We start from the raw sequence: 8,288 nt of genomic DNA, 5'->3' as shown, positions 1-8,288 counted from the left end.
TGTAGGGCTTTTCCTTCACAGCTGGAGAGTCCGTAACTGTAGCCACTTCAGAGGTTTCCCTCTGGGGCTTTTATAAATGAATGCTCAGCAGAGGAAGCAGGAGGACCATGGAGCAGGGAGAGCCAATAGCCTAAAACTTAAATTCACCTCATTTATTGACACCCCCCCCCCCCTCCTATAAGCCAAGACCAGGAGGTGGTGGACATCTCACACTGGGACCTGCGGGCATAGCAGCGTTCTGTGCCCTCCTGCGTTGTACTCAGTCCATTTAACACGAGAAGCCGTTGAGAATATGAATGTGGACCATTTAAGGTGATGGGTGCTGCTGCTGCTGCTTTGTAAAAGGGCTTTTAGGCTGCGTAGTGTTGGTTACGGAAGGAGTCCTTTCTTGCTTGCCGTTGAAACCCCAGGCTTCTGGGCCGCTGCGACCCTGGCGGGCAGGATGGTCAGGTCTCCTGCTTTGCTCGGCAGAGTCCTATTGAAGGAGTAAATGAAGCCGCAAATCAGCATGCCTTTCAGAAATTATCCTTGGACCTGCTTAAGCGAGAACAGGACGCGCAATCCGGCCATACACAGAAAAAGAAATGGGGCTCAATGTTTTATGTGACTCCCACGGGATCATCTAGAAAAGGGGGAAGCTTCGTCATCACGCTCCTCCTACCCACCCTCTTGCTCTCATCTTCCCTTCTGCTCCTTCCACGTTCTTCTCCATGCCCCCCTCCTCTCCCTCAGGTACCCTCTCCATCCCCCTCACCATCTCCTCCTGCCCTGCCAGGGTCTTCGTCATCCTCCCTGCCCTTTAATTCCTCTGCCCCCTCCCCCCATTTCCCTCTCCTCTTCCCCATCTGTCCAGCCCTCTCCATCTCCCCCCTTCAGGTTCCTCTCAGTTTCTTAGGGGAGGAGGAAGACCAGCCCTGTAACACGCATGGTAATATTTGCTACGGCATTTACCAAGAGGCTTATCTTGTGCGCTGGGGATGTCAGTGGCCACGCTATTAGCCAGGCCTGCCCGCCGCTGCACTTTGGGGGCCTGAGAAGTTGTGGCAGGGCATTAGCAGCGATGAGTGGGGGTAAAGCTGGCAGTACATGTGGGGGATATTTCCTTGCCACATGTGAGGGGCCCTGGCCCCTCCCGCTCGGGTGCCAGTGAGGCGAGTCACGGGCTGCCTGTCTGCAGTCTAAGCTGGTCCCAGGGCCGCGTGCCCGCACTGCAGCCTCACAGCCACCGGGGGGCGCCAGTTTCCCAGCAACTCACCCTGCAAAAGACTTCCTTCCCTGCACCCTCCCAGAGCCTGAGCAGGGGCTTCGGGCCGGACAGCTGACCAGAAGCTTCCCGCCACGGCTGAATTCTGCTTTTTGTTGAGTATAAAACTTAATTCCCGCTGGAGTCGCGGTGACTTTTCCCATCTTACAAACATCACTCCAAACCCTTCCATGGGAACACGACTTAGTTTGGGAAACCTGCAGGGTGCAAACATTTCGTTTTCCGGAGGTCGCGTGTAACAGGAGAAGAGTTTATTTTTTACGTTTACATTTTTATCTTCCCCGTCGCTGCCCTGGAGGCTGGCAGTGCCCTTCCCCGCGGTTGCCAGAAGGGCAGTGGGATGAGTTCAAAGGCGGAAAGCTCAGCAATGCTCGATTCGCTTTCCGCAGGGTAACGAGGCAGGCTCTGCCGCCGCCCCCGACTCCGGCTTCCGGGCTGCTTAATAGCGTTTGAAAGTTCACCGAATCGGTCACACGGCCCTCGCTTCTCCTGCCTCTGAAATGTAAATACTGCTTAGCAATCCCCCCTCCCAGGTATTAAGGCAGAAGGGACGACCGCGAAATGTACTTTTGGATGACTCCTCCACGGGTCGCTTTTGACTTACACACTCACATGATCTTGGAAAACATTTTCCAGCTCGTTTTCTACTGCAAAACTGCCCGCAGACACCACGTTTAAAGGGGGAAGTGCTACCAATATTTGTTTTTTGTTTTTGAGGCTCACATTCAGATACTGGCTGGTTAGCCAAGAGAGCCAGCTATGCTTATCCGGTTAACTCAGGCAGGATACTCAGCAATGCTCGGCTATGTTAGAGTTAGCCAGATAAGTTGACCTGGCCAACTTTAGGATGCTCACTGGCATTTATCCAGATAACTTAGCTGGAGAGTTGACTCTGCCCCCGATTAGCTGGATAAACAGTTATCGGGCTAATCTTAGGGACCAGTCAGGGCGGTGGAATTCTGAAATCCTGCCATGTCTCCAGCTAAGTCTGAATTTACCCAAATAATGATGAATATGGACCTCTGTTTGTAGGATATGAGGTGGGTATCTTGTTAATTTACCTGCAATCTGTTTTTTTTGTGAGGGGCGAGTCCCTCATGTTGCATTTCCAACTTCCATGCAGCAAGAATGCTTTGGGAGTCATTTTCTGTTTTCCCTGTGTGTGTGCCCCATATTACTCTCATTTCCTGGCACAAGAGTTTTGGGGTGCACCTGACATCTGAGTGTGCACCGACTCTGGCATCACTCTGAAAACGCGCCATTAAATTATCACTGTCCCTCTCTTGAGCAGTAAAATAACCGTCTCCCATGAAACGTTATAATGGCAAACAGAAGTGCATGTGGACCATTCTTAGCAGGGAGGATACACTGCAGGGGAGACAGCACCCTGACATCACGGAGAGAAGTGGGATAAATCCTGACACTGGCAGCGAGATACCTGTGAGCATGCAGGTCGCTAAACTCAAGCAACAAAGCAGCTTAAGAGAAAATTTTAAAAGCCTGCAGCCGGAAAAAAAACCCAACCCCTATTGTTTGTAACTGTTAGGAAGGAAAGCAAGATTGCCAACTCAGGAAATTGTTCTGTTTTATTGCTGACAATCTGTCACATTTTCACTGACAACCTAACAGTTTCACAGACATATTTTACCATTGCTGTTTTGTTACTGCCCTTTTTAGCGTGTCCCGGGCACCACTGTGTAAACGACAGAAAAGTCTAGCCAGGTTTATTCTGGGTATGCTCCTGTGGGAGGCAGTCCCTTGGAAGATCCCGTATCTATGAGAGGAGACTGTCCCTGGCAGAGAGAAGAGCACCCAAGGACAGCGTCAAGATCTTTTTAATCTGACTGATTAAGGCGCAGAGATGCCATAGGAGATTGGACCCTGCAAGCGGCAACACATGGCTGGGCTTACAGCATGGAGAGTCAACCCCTTATGCATGCACCATGACATAGTCCCCGCTTCACAAGTACCATAAGCCGCTGAGCCCACAACACTGGAGACATAGGCTTCATCGCGCAAGAAATTTTACTGCCATGAGATTATTTTTACAGGCATCTCGTTTTTGTTTTTTGTTTGGTTTTTTTTTTAGGTTTCTTAACTGACTGTCAGTAAATTTACTGACAGTTAGCAATCCTGACCGGGACGAGCACAGCAGGTAAAATATGCACAGATGGTGTTTCCCCTTTGAAACCAGTTTTTCGCAAAAGGTAAATGAGGACCGACCTGTACTTTTATGCATAAATGTCTTTATCGTGTTGGGCGAAGGAACTGGAATGGGAAAAGGGGACAGCATGAGAGAGAGAGAAAGAGATGTCAAAATATGGTTCCAGTCACAGGGCTTGTAACGCAGTCATCTCAGAAAGAATAGGTTACAGATCTTGTCTTGGTGCTCAGCTGAAATCAGAATCTTCTCCCGTCAGCAGAAGAATGAGAAGTAGAGGAGACGGCGCCCAGGCAAACCCAGCTGATCTTCCCAACTGTAGTGCAAATATCGGGGCCCCAGCACCATTCAGGCAGATCTTGAGGAGGCGGTGAGAAACCAGAAGAGCCGCCGACAGCACAGGTACCTTTTCACACTATAGGCCAAAAAAAAGGTTGCAGTGCAACACGCTTACAGTTTTGTTCCAGCGGTGACCAACTCGTTAAGCTCTCCCCTCTTGATCTGCGGCCTTCGCACATGTACAACTGCATATAAACATTTATAAATTCACTTATAAACAGATAACAAGACACACAAACATACATCTGAGCAGAGCCCGGCCTGCCCAGTATCTGCAAGGATGACCCGCAGCCAGTGTTTATTTGCCCAGGCCCAGTCGGCTCCATGAACTTCATTTATTTAAGGTCGGAGAAGGTGAAGGAACTACTTTCTCGCATGTTTTCGGAGTCCGTTGTTGAACGTTTATTTATTTACACCAGGAAACAGCTGATTTTCTGTCTTGCTGAGCCTAAATATTTTTTTTGAGAACCGGCTCATGGCGCACATATGTTGGTTGAACTAAGAGCGAACGGCGCACAGCCCCGCTCTAAGGCGACGCGCCGGCATCTTGCTTTGCACATTAAAGAAGCGTTGAGAGCTGAACTTGCACTCCAAACCGGACACTGGCAGGACAGGACCTGTGACGGCTGAGTTTAAATCGGCAGCACTACTCAAAAACTAAGTTAAAAAAACAGCACAAACCAAATTAATGTGTTCCATTTTGGGGTGGTTTGGTTTTTATATGGTTTTTCTTTTTTTTTTTTTAATTTGTTTATATTTTTTTTTTTTCATTTCTGTTGCTGTAGTTTTGGGACTGTATATTGTACTGAAATGCTGTAGGCTGCTTTGAGTTCCCTAGAGAAAAAGGTGGGATAAAAGCCTAAAGTCTGGGATTTGATTGCGAGGTTTTGGGGGTTTTTTTAGGAAAAATTCAGGATGATTGACTCAAGTGACCTGAAAAGCGATTCCTAAAAACATGATGTGTAATTATAATATAAAATCTATTTTAAAAAAATATAGAATTCTGTAAAATATAAAAAAAAGAATTCATCCATAGAGAAAAGATAAAGCCTATTCCAAGAGAGCATGAACAGAGTGAAAAATAAAAAAAGGACGACTGCAGTTAGAAGTTTTCTAGGTAACCATTAGAGTGCCCCACGAATCTATAACAACGTAATCAGGTTTAGGAAATTTAGCTCTGTATCGGGACTCCCGAGCGCTACAAAGAAATAAAGCCCGCATAGACGAGGCCTGTGTGTGCATCCCACTTTGCACATAGCGGTCTTTACCAAGGACGTTCCAAGCCAACTTTACTTGGGCAGTTTTGCTTTGAAAGTACTCAAGAAATTAGCTGGTGCCGGCCGCTCCAGGAGCCAAGATGGCCGCTCCATGAGACGCAAGCGAGGAGCTCTCTTATCGCCTGCTCGTTTCTTTTCAAGATTACCTTTGAAGTATTATTGATTTACCGACACGCCGCAGACAAAGAGAAAGGCGCGACTGAAAGAAAGTATTACCTCTAAGGAAGAAAGTTTCCAAACGAAGACAGAGAGCTTCTACGAATCTACCCCGAAAAACGCCAGAAGCGAGGGCCGCGAGGAAAGAGTTCCAGGAGCTCGGAACTCTCGGCTATGGCCGACGGGATCTCGCTCAGCCCAGGGGCGCCCGTGACGCCGTCGCCACCGCAAGGTCGGACGGGAAGAGGGGAGGAAGAAACAGCTTCTGCTCGGCAGCAGGAGAGGAGTGAGCAGCCCCCCCCAGTGAGCCCGACGGAGATAGCGGAAGGCAGGCGGACGAAGATGGAAGTGGAAAGGAGAGAGGGAGCACCTCCACAGAACCCCCCTATGGCCGAACTGGCAAGGGGTATCGGAGAAGACTCAGCGCTTCAAAACCCGGTAAAAATGCAGTCCAAAAATGTGTTTTCATTGCCTAAACCCCCAGTTGTGACTATGGATATGTTGTGGAAAGCCTTGACGTCCATTGAATCAGCTACTACTACTCTAACTCAAGCATCTTTAGATCTGAATAAGAGACGATTGAATACTGAAAAAGTAACTAATATACATTAAGAGAAAATATTGAAAATGGAGGAAAAAATACAGTGTAACTTAATAAAATCTGAGACTAACACTGAAAGAAAGATTGAAAATATAGAGAACAATCTCCGTTACTTAAATTTACGAATAGTAAATTTTCCATTGATGAAAGGAATGGCACCGGGTGAAATGCTTAAAGAATATTTGACTTTTTGTCTGAAGATCCCTAAAGAATTAACACCTGTAATCTCAAGAGCCTTCTTTGTTTCAAGGAAGAATTTACCACTGAGAGACTCTGAGGAAGTTCAAGAACAGCAGTCACTTAATGTTACTGATTTGCTTGAGATGTCATTGCAAACTATTAGCCACCTTTGCCTTTGTACGAGACAGAAATCTTGTAATGAAGTTTTGTTTTTTTAGAAATAGAACTTCACAGTACCATGGACAGAGCGTTTGGATTTATCCGGACATTGTCCGCTCCACTCTGGAGGGCAGGAAAAAATTTCTATTAATGAGATCGGAGGTAGAAAATAGAGGGGCTACGATGCAGTTAAGATACCCCTGTAAATGTCTTATAAAGTACCAACAGGATAAATATATCTTTAATGAACCTGAACAACTAAGGGGCTTATTAGATGGAAGGGGATGAAGCCCAAGTAGGGGGAAGCGTCTCCTGTAACGGTTTATACTTATATAGTTAAGTTGTTTTATTTGCATTGAGATCCTAAATTTCCTGAATATACATCTTGGCTCCATTATTTCCTTTAATGTCAAGAGATCCATATTTTGGTTGTAATCTAATTTAAGATGTTCTGTTTTTTCCTTTTGAAATGTTATAATGGACCTCTTATACCTCGAAATAAGATGTGTATATAATACATTTGAAAATTGCATAAATAAAAAAATTATTTATTTATTTATTTATTTATTTGTGTTTTTCTATACCGGCATTCACGGCAGTTCGTATCATGTCGGTTTACATAAAACAAGGGGTGAGCAATACATTATAACGTACATAGCTAAAACGTAAGAGTATACATTACAAAAGTATAACAAGTGCGTAGAAGAAAAAGTTACAATAAAACAGGGGTTATTCTAACTGGGATTAGAGTTAGAGGAGAGATAAAAAGTTTAACAAGAAGTAAAACATTGTAGTGATTGGTTGGTATTGTCTGTTTCAGTTTAATAGAAGATGCTCAGTGTTGCTGCATTTGATGGAAGTGAATCATTAAGGGTCCGGAAATTATTTAAAAAAAAAAGAAAGAAAGAAATTAGCCGGTGCCGTGCGCACCTTCACGTGCGTGCGCTCTTCGGAGGGCGTACGCTTTCGTGCCCGCTTTATAAAAAAACGTAAAGCTTGCATGTAAGTGCTGACTCCTCCCGCACGGCACCTCTCCTGAGTGCACATGCTTACGCCTGCAAATCCAGGTGATGCGCACACGTTTACACGCACTGAGCCCGGGTCGCTTTTTCAACAGCCGTTCATGCACATAAGGCTGGGGGTTTCCTGTGTACAAAGCCTTTGAAAGTTACCCCCAATGTGAACCACCACCCTCCAGGAAATCACGAGGCCTGTTTGGCGTTCGAGCTTCTGGTTCTTGTGCTTTCGTGCAAGGCACGCAAATCGACGCTTTCAAGCAGTTGTTCCAGTGGATCACGGGTGCCCCCTTGGGTTGAACCTTGTGGCCTGCGGAGAGAACATTCGACTTGGCCTTCAGCTGCAGGTAATATAAGCCTCGGTCTGTTATTATACGACACCTCTGGTCTGGGATATTTGCCCTGCATAAGCCTCATTGCCAGGTCTGTATATCTGATGCTAAAACTTGAAAAAGAAAGAATATCGTAGAATTGCTTTAAGCAGAGATTTGGTGTGGTCTGCTGGCTAGGGAGGTGAATTATGAGTCAAGAAAGTTCCAGAGCCTTTTGGGTTGAAATCCCACTGACTGTCCATGAAAACACGGGCAGGTCTGCCACTGCCTATCATTTCTATGGCGCTACCAGACACACACATCGCTGTACCGATGTGCATGAACAGACGGTTCCTGCTCTGTGGAGCTTACAGTCGACAGTCGCTTTAAATAGCCTTGCCTTTGTTTTTCCACCTGCAGCTCAGCAATAAAAATCACATCTTTCCTTCTGCCCTTTGAATGGTGACACGGGAGTAGGAAGACCTTCCACCTTAGAGGTGAATGCATGCCTGTTTTGAAAGTATTAAATTGCAAAATGCACAGGCACTGGATTTGGATGAAAGGTGCCATACGAATCCAAATTGCTATGATGTTACAATCCATCAAACAGACAAAGATCACTATTCAGAAAAGCAGCAAACAGATAATGTATCCAGCTAAAATGAGCTAGATAAGTTATCACTGAAATACACAAATATACATTGAATATACACAAATAAAGTTTTCCAGGTAATGCTTCCTTTATGTGTGTGAATATTAGCTGGTTAGGTTTATTCAAAGGTTCTCAGGGAACATGTACTCAGATACCTTTTCCTTTCCAGCTA

The sequence above is a fragment of the Rhinatrema bivittatum genome, chromosome 10 (genome assembly GCF_901001135.1).
Source record: "Rhinatrema bivittatum chromosome 10, aRhiBiv1.1, whole genome shotgun sequence".
NCBI lineage: Eukaryota > Metazoa > Chordata > Amphibia > Gymnophiona > Rhinatrematidae > Rhinatrema > Rhinatrema bivittatum.
This window is presented reverse-complemented; position numbering follows the sequence as displayed.